Genomic DNA, 13,471 nt, shown 5'->3' on the forward strand with positions numbered 1-13,471 from the left:
ATCAGTCTCTTAACGTTAATTAGTTTCATCGCTTTTCATCAAGCTGATTATTCATTTAAACTCAATCAAGGGTTTAAAGAGTATCTTTGATCACATGCTCAATCTAAGTAGGTGTTCAGTTTCATCGCATCGAATCAAGCTGGACAGTTTATCTTCGCTCATCGTGTCTTGATCCATCAAGTTCAAGATCAATTTTATCTTCACTCATTGTGTCTAGTTCAATAAAGTTCTAGATTAGTAAGATCCGCTTCTTGATCAATCAAGTTCAAGTTCGGTATCTTTGCTCTCTATCGTCCCTAGTTCAATCAAGTTCGGGATCGGTATCGCTTTAATCAAACTTTGTTTAGCTTCATCACCTCAAATCAAGCTAAACACCTTGTTTTTTATTTGGTTCGTGATCAATCAAGTTCAGAACTAGCATCTCCTAGACATCAACATATTCTTTGAACCAACGTGTTGCTCGCACATTAATTCAAAGAGGGGAAAATGTAATACCCTAAAAATGGTCATCTAAACCATGGGCCCCTAATCTTGACAACATCACCAAGGTCCTAACCAAAGGCAATTAAATCAATCTTGAGCACATTATTAATTCTTCAATCATCAAATATCACATGGCAAGTCAATTACTCAATATTAATTAAATATTTATTTAATTAATTGAATCATTCCAAGAAAATCATTTTTTAATCAATATCCTATTTTAATTTATTAAATATCCTAGCATATTTAATTAATTAATAAATTTGCCATTTAATCATGCAAAAAGAGGAATTAATCTATTACAAAAGAGGAATTAATTACAAAGCAAGAGTTAAATTGAAAATAAAATAAAAGAATTGAATTGAGAGAGAAATCAAACTTGAGATATTATTTCTAAATTTAGAACTTGAAATTGGAAAAGCAATTAAATGAATTATTAATTATTCTCTAAAATTGGAACTCAAAGCTTTTCAGAAAAAGAAGTTCAGTTGCATTAAAAGACTCTTTTCTTGAATAAATCAAAGAATTATCTATTTTTATCACAAGTGCATGGAATTAATTAAATCTTATTTCTAATGCAACTTGAACTTCTAATTTAGATGCATTTCAATTAAACTATAATTGGAGTCTATCTCAAGGTTAACTGAACATGATTTCTCAATTATTTTCAATTAATCCTAAGTTGAGCTTTTTTGTAATTCTCTATAAATTCAGCCTTAAGCTCTCATTCAAAACACCCCAGAGATTTTTGAGAACACGCTTGGAGATTATTATTACGCTGATTTTGCTCTAGAGTCATTGAATACATTGTGCTTTTTTTTAGATTATTTGCATCCAATTTAGTTTATTCCATTATTGCTTGAATTCGTTATTTCTTGAATTATTCATCCATCGTGCATCCATTTTTGCTTGTTTTCCATGCTCATATAGATTAAATCCTTCGTCTTGGTGTAGTCTAGTCACTGGTATTGCTTATAAAAATCCGAGAGCAATCTTATACTCGCATCTTTTAGAAGGCAATTGGTTGATTTGTTATGGTTTTATTATTCATGCTTATATTTGTCTAACCATATATGTAATGACTTAATTGAAGTGTGGTGTCTTGTAGATACAGATTCTTCCCACTTTTCACACACACACATATCAGTAGGTTTTTTCTGATGAGGAATTATCTATTGATGACCGAATGTGTAATGTTGAACAAGGTGAGTGTTCTGTGTTCCTAAGAAGACCCTCAAATGAAGAGATTGCCAAAATAAAAGCTGCAATGGTAGCTCAGGTAAAAAACAACTATCAATTGAGAAACAGGATTGTGGGTGAATACCAAGGCAAGCCTTCAGGTCTATTTGTCAAAGAATTAAAAAATAAAGGCAAAGAGGTCAAGGAGGATACATCAGGGAAAGAGGCAATAAAAATTTAGGAGGTCAAGAGAAAGGAGTGGGCTAAGAAAGCATAGGTTGTGAAACCTATTGAAAAAACTTCTCCACTTAAGATGAAAGCAAAGATGGTTGAAAAGTTTGTTTCGCCCATTGAAGGAGACTTACAGAAGACACAAAACATTGAAGGCAACATACTAAAGAAATATGAATAAAAATCAAGTATGTCACTTGAATTACAAAATTACACACCTATGGATATGCTTCAGTTGCTTTCTCAGATTACAGTTAAGGTTCCTTTGCAAGAGATGTTAAGAATTGAAGAGCATAGGGAGAAAACCATGGCTTGGGTCAAGGGTATTTCCCATTCTGTTAAAATTGAAAATAAGAATGTATCTCATAATATAAAGGAATGAATGACTAAAAAAGAAACAAAGGATAAAGAGTTAGAGGGAATGGTTTCTCAGATTCCCCAAATTTATCTCAAATATACAGTAGGTGAGAGCCCTAACAATGTAGACCCTTTCTTTCTAAGTATTATTATAAATTGAGGAGTCTTGAAGAATTGTATGATTGATTATGGGGCCTCAAATAATGTCATGCTAGTAAAGATAATGTAGTCCATGGGTTTGAAGGTAGATACTCCTCACATAAGATCTTGTGTTATGGATTCAAGAGAAGTGCCTATGATAGGAACTATAAAGGCAATACCTTATAAACTTGTTGCAATGCCTCTACGGGTGGAAGTTTACAATGTGACTTATCTTATGCTACCTTTTGTATAGATGGTAAAAATGTAAAGGTTAAAAGAGAATCCAGGGTACCATATATGATGGTACATACATTACAATATGATAAAGATATGACTTGTTTTGTAGACACAAGGATAAATGCATTCAGGGTTGAAGATTCTCCATAGAAGAAAAAGGAACAACCTGCATTATTGGATGAAGAAGTAAAAAAATCATTAGGAGGTGATAATTTGTGGACCATGTATTTTGATGGAGCTAGTTCTAAGGAGGGCCCAGGAGTTGGTGTGTTATTCATATCACCCCATGGAGAAACATTTAAGTTTTCTTTTACTCTGGCCTTTGCATGCATGGATAATGTAGCAGAGTATGAAGCATTGTTGCTTGGTTTGAGACTATCTAAAAAACATGGGATAAAGAATCTCAAGGTTGTTGGAGACTCTGAGTTAGTCATATCCCAAATCAGATCTAAATATGTGTCAAAAAACAAAAGGCTGAAGCAGTATAGAAATGTTGTATGGGACCAAGTTGAGAACTTTGATGCATTTGGTATTGAATGGAAAGAAAGGAGTCATAATAGAATGGTTGATCTCCTAGAAAATATATCTCTAAGGCCAAAGGACATCACTTTTGTTGGAATCTCAAAGGTTGAGATTTAGACAAGGCCTTCAGTCCCTGACATCATTGAAAAATGGCAGGTTTTTAATGATGATGATGATATTTTAAGGTTTCTACATTGTGTAGATGAATATGAAAATCAGGAGATTGATTTCAGTGCTTTCAGGTTTTTAATGACAAGGAAACAATCTTTAGGAGGGAAGTGATTCAACTGAAGACAAATAAAATTTCTAGAGGTTTAGTTGTTTTAGAGAGGGTGTTTTATAGTCAAGATTAGGCTAAGGTTGTTACTACTGCCCTGTACCCTGAAGATTTAGAAGAAGTTAACCTTGGGATAGAAGGAGCTCCAAGGAAGGTATATATTGGAAAGAAAATGTCACCCAGGGTTAGGAAAATGCTAATTGATTTATTAAGAAAATGCAAGCATGTTTTTACCTGGTCATATGATGACTTGAAGGATTACAAGGAAGATTTATTTCAATATGAGATCCCTTTGAAAGAAAATTCAAAGCCTTTTAGACAAAAATAGAGGTCTATTAGTCCAACATTAGCACCTAAAATGCAAGAGGAGCTAGTAAAGCTAAGACATGTTGTGATTATAAGACCTATCAGACATTCATCATGGTGTATAACTTGGTACATGTGAGAAAAAAGAATGGAGATATCAGACTAAGTGTTGATTTCATAAATCAGAATATATCTTCATTAAAAGACAATTATCCATTGCCAAATATGGAAGCAATGTTACAAAGCATAACAGGCTGTGAGAATTTGTCTATGATGGATGGAATTTCAAGTTACAACCAAGTAATGGTTAAAGAGTCAGAACAATACAAAACAACATTTAGTACACCCTAGGGAACCTATGTTTATATAAGAATGCCTTTTGGTTTAACAAATGTAGGAGTGACATTTCAAAGAGCTGTGGATGTTGCATTTTCTAATATTATAAATCTGTTCTTAGTAGTATATCAGGATGATCTAACAACTTATTCCAAGAAGGAAAGTGATCATTGTGGTCACCTTGAAAAAAAAATTGACAGAGCTATTGAATATGGGATATCCCTAAACCCAAAAAAGTGTGATTTTGGGGTAACTGAAGGTAAGTTTCTAGGTCACTTCATTTCAAAATATGGTGTGAGAATTGACCTAGAGAGGGTAGTAGCAATTGACAAAGTCCCTCAGCCCAGAACATTGAAAGGTATTCAATCTTTCTTTGGGCAAATTAATTTTTTAAGAAGGTTTGTCACTAATTTTGCTTAAATTAGTAGACCTATATCCAAAATATTAAAGAATGGTGCAAAGATAGAATAGAACGAGGAGCTAGTCAAGGCATTACAAGAGATCAAACAGGCTATTAAAAATACACTTGATTATGGAAAACCTATGCAGATATTTTCATTTGCATCTTTTCATACTGTTGTTGTTGTATTGTTGTAAAAGAATTTAGAAGGTTTTGAACAACCTATAGCATTTTTTAGTAAATATTTGCAAGCTACAGAGCTGAAATATGATTTGAACGAAAAGCAAGCTTATGCACTAGTGAAGGCTATTAAAGCTCTTAGGAGTTACTTGATGGGAGCAACAATGGTTCGATATGTGCCTATTGCTGCAATTAAAGATATTTTCACACAACAAGAAGTATCTGGAAGAAGATGTCGATGGATAAATAGGATCCAAGAATTCAACATTGATATCCAAATCACTAAGTTAGTGAGAGGACTAGGATTGGCAAATTTGATGGCCCAGAGTAATTTGGATGCCAATCAAACAAATATTGTGGAAGATGAGCATAGATCTTGTATCTGTGATATGGATGGTTGCAAATGGTATGATGATATCATATATTATTTGTAGAGGATGAAATGTCTGGAAGACATGACTAATAATAAAAGGATATTAAAATTACATGCTATTAAATATACCATTATTAATGGGAAGCTCTGGTAGAGGAACAGTGATGGTGTCATATTAAAATGTGTGGACCAGGATCAAGCTCAGAAGTTGTTGTCTAAATTGCATAGTGTATTTAGTGGAGAGAATTATATGGCCAAAACAACTACATACAAAGTATTAAGAGTTGGGTTCTGGTGGCCAACAATTTTCAAAGATGCACACCAACTAGTCAAGAAATGTGACCCATGCCAAAGATTTTCAAGAAAATTGAAATTTTTAGGAAACCTTCCATTAAGACCTGTGAATGTGCAAGCTCCATTCCAGCAATGGGGTATAGATTTTATTGGCGAAATAGCATGCAAATCTAGTAGTGGCCACTAAATATTTCACTAAGTGGGTTGAAGCTATACCCACTAGAAAAGAAATAAGTAAGGTGGTGATTGATTTCCTTACAGATAATATATTGACAAGATTTGGATGTCCAGAGAGGATGGTCTTTGATAATGCAATGAGTTTTAGGTCAGAAGAGTCTGAAAAATTCTGCAACAAATATGGTATCCAAATCTCCTATTAATCACCTTACCACCCACAAGGAAATGGGCAAGCTGAATCCAGCAATAAAAGTTTGATGAAGATTATTAAACAAATCCTAGAAAAGACTTAAAAAGATTGGGATTCAAAGATGAGATTAGCAGTTTGAGCAGACAAGGTAACAATCAAGAAAACAATTGGATGTGCACCTTTTGATTTGGTATATGGTATGCGTGCAAGGTTACCTCAAAATAATATGATGGAGATGTATATATTTATCCAAAATTATAACAATGACATAGATGATGATATACAGTTGAGAATTGAGGCTTTAGTAGAATTAGACGAAGCTATAAGAGAAGTCAGTACCAAAAATGCAAAGTTATAGATGCAAGTTAAAAACCTGTATGATAAAAGAGTAATTGCAAGGATTTTTCAAGTTGATGATTTGGTTCTGATGTGGAACACCAGAATAGAGGACAAGGGAAAACATGGCAAGTTTGATGCCATTTGGCTAGGCCCATATCTGATTCAAAGCAAATGGGGAGAAGATTATCATATTTTCCAAGATATGCATGGTGATACTCTTGAATTGCTTGTTCATGGACAATTCTTGAAGCTCTACTTTTCTTGAAAGTAGTTATTTTCCATGAGAATTAGTTAGGTTTTGTATATATTAGTGTAGTTTCCTTTCAGTTGAAGTTACCCTGTCCAGGTAGTTTCATTTTGGTCTGCTCTATAATTGGTCTGCTTCACCCAAAGATTATGGTTTCTCGTCTCATTCTTGTGAAATGGAATTCCCCAACTAGAGCCACTGATAGGACCTAAAATTATGTCTTGCAAAATTTTGGTCGTCCTGGTTTTATTTTGCCCTCTGTCAAGTTTTTAGGGTTTAGGGCTTTACGGTTTGTGTCCTTTTTTTATTAAGTCTTGGTATAAAGTAAAATCTTCGGTCCCTTTTATATTCTATCATTGCCTTTTTCACACTTAAAGACAAGGGTTGTTTACCATGGGTGGGGCCATTTCATTCCCAAAATATTAAGTGGCGGTAAACTGGTTTCCCTAAGTTGCAAAAATTTCCTTGTGACCAATTTTCCTTTTAAATATTTGTGCCTACACCCATAATTTTCCTAAGTCTGAAAGTCCTAAGTATTTCAATCGATTTCTAAAGATAGAATGAATCCAACAGTTCGTGTTGATGGTTTGATGAAAGAATAAGTATCCGGTAGAATACTGAAAGGGAGGGGTGAATCAGTATACTAAAAAACTGATACAAACTCCCAAACTCAAAAATAAACTTATCAACAAGTAACTTAGTCAAGATAATATCTCAAAGATTACCAACATCAACCAAAATCAACCAGTTTAACTGTTATGAAAACTTAATAGTATACAACTTCAATCTTGTAAACATAAAAAATGCTTAATCATATGTCAACATATTCATCTCTCAATGCTTCCAAATATCATGCCTTATCAAAATAGTTAAGTAGCTAATCAAATAAACAAATAAGATCATAACCACAAAAGCATTCACCACTTGACACAAATATTTATACGTGGAAAACCCAAATAGGTAAAAACCATGGTGAGATGAGACTCACAACGATAGCTATCTGAACTCTTCTGAAGTTTGCCCTGTTAGGAGCCAAGCTTGTTAAAGCTTTTACAATAAGTCCTGTTAATAACTAATTCTAGTTAGGAATCACCTGATTAAGGGATTTACAAATATGCCTTGATGAAAAGCACAATACCCTATTAGGAGTAACCTCGCTGGAGGATTTGAGAATCCAAACTAATGGACCACCTTGTTAGAGGATTTAGAAAGTAACCAAGCTTGTTAGAGCTTACTCGGTTAGGGGATTTCAATTTTTGTTGTAATTGTTAGAAAACAACATGTTTTCTTGATCTGTCTGAATAACACTACATCTACTTGATCAGATCCTTCTTAAGCTTCAATCTTCCTTTACTCAAACTGTAGATCCATCCACTAGTTAGGAAACCACACACTCAACTGGTTTCTACCAATCTTGTCAACTTTTCCAACACTTAAAAAAACAATATCATTGACCTTAAATACAAATCAAATAGGTTGGTAACACAACAAAAAACTAATTCTCATCATCGAGATTACAAACAAGTTGGTACAATTTTGACCATTAGAAATCATAACAATCCCTTCACATTCTTCAAGAAAATTCCAACCGCTCCATGATCACCGCTTCATCGAACTTTGTAACTCATCACGCACTATGCATTAGATGCATTCCACTTTTCTCCTTTCCAAGATAACAAACACACCAAATTAATTTGAACTAATCCTTATTCAATGATCACACGTGTCTCCATCATTACCACTCAACATTAGATCTTAAACTAGCAAACTTGATTAGTTAGGGTTTAACAGAAAATAAACGGTAGGGTTTACCGGTTACATAACATAGAAATTTTTAACCCTTTACACCAGTTCAACTTACAAACTACCATATACCAGTTTACAACATCTTCCTTAAATTTTATCATACCGGTTACAAGACAATAGCAATAACAACAATAACAACAACAATATCATGAATATCATTCACCGGTTCAATTGAAATCAATGACAACATATCATTAATACCATCTATATGAAAAATGCCAACAATCTCCCCCTTTGGCATTGATGGCAATACAAATATCAATGCCTCTGATTGTGTTGTTCTCCATTTTGAAAACTTATGTTCCTTCTCTTGAAAAGTGAAAACTACTGCCTTTGTGCTGCAATGGAAGAGAACAACAAAAGTTTGAAATAAAGACAACAATATGAGGTTCCAGACTTAGGAAACCTCCTACACTTTAAGCTTATTAAAGCTTGGGAAGGTGAACCCTTTAAGACTATTTTCTCCTAAAAATATTAAATGTTTTGCAAGAAACCAGTGTAAATTCTTGCAAATTTTCCTTACTGGCCAGTACAACTAAAACATAAATGGAAAATTGATTTTGTCTTTTGAATAGGATCACAAAATGTACCCAAAGACTCAATAGATAAACCAGTGCCTTATCTGGGCAACAAAGTCATCTATAACAGACTGCAATCTGATAAGAGAAACTAATACACACATCACAAATTCTTGATCTATTAACCCTGAATATGCCTAACATATATAGAGTCCCAATCTGCATTAGACTTCATCATCCAATCCACACCAAAAGTACTGATATCAATGATTTTGTTTCAAGTATATTTATATTTTTCTCCTTGAGAAAAAGACTAAAAAATACATCATTAGATGCCTAGCAAATCATTCAAAATAAGCGATCCTTGATTACTTAAATGGAATAAACACCAGTACAATGGCACAGAGACAATATAAGTCTGAGTTTAAATTCTCTAGACTGTATATTTCATTCCTCTGTCAGACTGTTACAGGTACTTCATATTTGACTCAAAAATTGCTAAGACAAAGGTCTGCATTAATTTTGCCAGAGTTTAGCTACAAAATTGTGTCCCCTTCTTTAGGTAGCCTTGGTATCCTTTTATAGAAAATCGGGATGCAACAAGCTTTGGACAACCTAGAAGAAAAATCATACCCTAACAGTCATTTAATGCAAAAGTTCCATTGCGGTTGAGGGAGAGATCTAACATTCCCTTTGGGATGTGTGCCTCATTAATTCACTAGGCATTCACTTGAAAAATGGCCGAAAGGGCAGGCTCCTATTACCCAAAAATGGTTGCAACAACTGATAGCTTCATAATGCTGGTGGATCACTCATACCAGAGCATTGATGAATTCTTATCTTAAGAAAACACACAACTGCGCATCATTATGCTTTCTATACATTGCCTTGAGTACCTCTCACCAACCCACTTTCATCTTGAAGCAATATCTGATGGGAGTTGCACATCTTTGCCATCATTTCTTTTGAATATTTAAATTTCTTTGGTGCCAATAGATCAAGAGGCCTCCTCTTTGAGCACTTTTCTTCAATCACCAAGTGGCAGCCTTTAAAGTTTGGATGTAGTTTCCATCACGATATAGCGACAGCCATAGATCTTCTTTCAAATTTCTTGTTCTTTACTTCCTCCAAACCACTCTTCCTTTCTATCGAACCCCACCGCTTGGTCGCCAAGTCGTGGCTTTTAGCCATCGAGCAAATTTCCGTTGTGACTTGGCGACAGCCATTGATCTACCTCGGATCACCATTGATCTACCCTAACATGCCCGACCTTTACCTCGCCTCTATCACTTTCTCTTCTGATGGGCCCACCACGTGGCATCCCTTGATTGGCTCCGGGGTCCCAGTCCTACCGCCTCAACACAGCCTGGACTCATGGCCAAAATGAAACCATGGTCATCCGATCAATCTTGATCTGCTTCTCTTAGTGGGCCCCGACACTCGGTTGCCAAGTCACGGCTTTTAAACATCGCAAGTCTCTCGATCGTGATATAGCGACCACCGTTTGATCAACTTGGCTGACCATTGGATCTTTCTCAACCTACTCAATCCTTATCTCTTTCTAAGTGGCTTTCTCGACCCTTGATTGGCTCCAAAGTTCACAACTGGGTGCCATGTTTCACGAGGGTATTCATTCCAGGCTCTCCACTCTGACACCTTAGCACGACCTCCACTAACCATTGGAGTGAACCACCTACCTTAACCTCTTGCATTAACTATCGGTCATGATTCACCGCTAGAATGGAGCTCTTCTTTGTCACGAGGACGCGAGGGATATGCCAACTAGCAATTTCTCATCATGACCTAGCAACCACCATTGGATCATCTACAAATCTCCTCGCTTGCAAGGTCTCCAGACTTTTGGGTGTTAGCATTTTATGCTAGCAAGCTAGAGATTGGGTTTACGTTGCGAGGTCTCGAATTGGTCTTAGCCACTCACCCCTTTTCTGGGCTCGCCACATGTCAGCCACTGGTTCACCTTTGGATCCAATTGGGTGCCACCTTAACCACCACGTCACCTTAGGCCGGACCCTCCACTGGACCTTGGCCCACCTTGTTGCCTAGTCACGATGGATACTCTAATGAGTAGCTTCCCATCGTGACCATCGTTGGATCAACTGTGATCTTGCTCACTGGTTATTTTGCCTTTCCGCTATAAAATTTGGTTGCTTCAGGATGTGTGCGCACGCGTGGGGTCCACCAGGTCGCTGAGCTAGCTCCCTGTCAAAATCTCTTAAGCTTTGACACTATGAATGTGTGTAGCTTTACATTTAAATGTTAAAATGCTCCTCCCCACCACCAATGTGGGATAAATGGTTTATGCCTAGCCCTTTGCTTGAAAACCCTCTAGGTCCTTTCCCCTATCATGTGACTCCTGCCATTTTCTTTTGCCTAAAGGTTTCTGAGCCTCTTCAAGAACCACATAGGGGCACTGGCAATACACCAACCAATTTCATTTACTTTAAATTTTCATTGGAGGGGAGGATGAAAACTAGGTTTTCTTTTGTCCTTCCTTGAAATGAATCCATATTGATCTGACCCATTAGGTAGTCCTTTGATAGAAGATGCAAAAATTAGAAATGGGCCTCCCAAATTCATCAAAATGTAATAGGTCCCAATAGATTACTATTGTCATTAGTGAATAGGAATCCTAGTTTACATTACCAAGTATTCACCATGCTCTATCTGTCTTTAGTCTATCACTGGTTTACCAAATTAGACACATAATTCTTCTCCTCAATCACATAATTCTTCTCCCCCTTTGACATCAATGCCAAATTGAAAGTAAAACATGTAATTCCAAATTCTTATTGTGTATCAACATACTGCAACTTGATGCTCCCCCTGTGGAATACATTCACTTCCAAAAATAATCAATCCATGTAAGATTTTGTAAGTAATTCAGGGACTGATGCAATCAACATCATGCTCAACTGACTTCATGAAGAGGGACAACCCCCAACTGACTTCTAAGATACTGAAAAGTTGTCTTAGGTAGAGATTTGGTAAAGATATCTACAAGCTGCTCCTGGGTAGAAACATGCTCTAAGATAACATCTTTACTTTGAAATTTTTCCCTCAAAAAGTGATACTTCAATTCAATGTGCTTAGTCCTTGTGTGCAAAACAGGATTCTTAGAAATATTTATTGCACTTTTGTTATCACACAAAATATTTATAGGTTCTGAGATCTTCATCTTAAAACCTTCCAAAATGTGCCTCATCCAAATAGCTTGTGTGCAATTTATGTCAGCTGCTACATACTCAGCTTCAATAGTAGATTGCGAAGTACAACTTTGTTTTTAACTACTCCATGAAACTAGCCTTCCTCCTAGAAAGAATTCTCCACTGGTAGTACTCTTCTGGTCATCAATATTTACTGCCCAATTAGCATCAGTGTATGCCTTCAAATCAAAATTTCCTCCATATGGATACCATAACCCATAGTCAGCTATACCTTTCAGATATCTAAAAATTCTCTTGGTTGCTATTAGATGTCCTTCTACAGACTTAGATGCATCTTCCTTGGACAATTTACAACGTCTTTCACATATTTAGATTGAGTAATGAAAATACCATTCATTTGATGTATCTGCAATCCTATGAATTTTTTTATTTCCCCTACTAATGACATCTCAAACTCATTCTTCATTTCATCTGCAAAACTATTTCTCATGACATCATTACCTCCAAATATAATGTCATCAACAAATACTTCACTGACCAGTATTTCATCTCCTTCAGACTTGAGATAAATGTTGCTATCATCACTAGTTCTTGCAAAGCCTATCTTCACAGATGTGTATGAAGTCATTCATACCATGCTCTGGGTGCCTGATTTAATCCATACAAAGCTTTATGCAATCTACATACCATGTATTCCTTATCTGTCAATGCATAACCATTAGGTTGTTCTATAAAAACCTCTTCTTCCAATATCCCATTCAAAAACAAAGACTTAACATCCATCTGGTATACCTTGAGCTTCTTATGGGCTACAAATGCAAGTAATGTTATAACTCCTTCCAGTCTTGCTACTGGTGCAAAAGTTTCTCCATAATATTCTCCTTCTTCTTGCGCATAACATTTGCAAACTAATCTTGCCTTATTGTGAACTACAACACCATCTTCATTTAAATTGTTTCTGAACACCTATTTAGTACCTATAACATTCTTGTTTACCGGTCGGGGTACCAGGGTCTAAGTGTTGTTCTTCTCAATTTGATCCAATTCCTCCTCCATTGCTTTCACCCAATGATCATCACTAAATTCCTCCTTAGCATTTCTAGGTTCAATGGTGGAGATCATGCAAGAGTTCTCTCTAATTTTCCTTCTAGTTAGTACTCCAACATCCTTATCCCCAATAATCTGCTCAGAACTGTGATTTAGTCTTACATACCTAGGAATAACATGATCATTCTCATCAGGTTCAAGTTCTTCATTATCTTCTTCCTCTGAATTTATTTGTTTTGGTTGAGCAAGTACATCAGGATTTTCTTTACTGGTTTCTGATTTAATAGTTCAGGTTCTAAAATAAAAATGCAAGGATCTTCATCCTTTTTCTCTAAACTAGTTCCTTCTTAAATTTTAGGACTTTTATCTACATGAACATCAACACTCTCAACAATTCTCTATGTCTGGTTGTTGAAGCATTTGTAGGCCTTACTCTTGGTGGAATAGCCAAGAAATATGCCTTCATCACTATTAGCTTCAAAATTGCTTACCTAATCACCTCTTTTGATAAAACATTTACTACCAAAGATCTTAAAATAGCTAACATCATGTGTTCTTCCATACCAGTACTCATAGGGTGTCTTGTCCTTACCTCTTTTCACCAGAGCCTGATTCATTGTGTAGACCATTGTACTTACATCTTCTC

This window comes from Cryptomeria japonica, chromosome 9, assembly GCF_030272615.1.
Source record: "Cryptomeria japonica chromosome 9, Sugi_1.0, whole genome shotgun sequence".
NCBI classification, from domain to species: domain Eukaryota; kingdom Viridiplantae; phylum Streptophyta; class Pinopsida; order Cupressales; family Cupressaceae; genus Cryptomeria; species Cryptomeria japonica.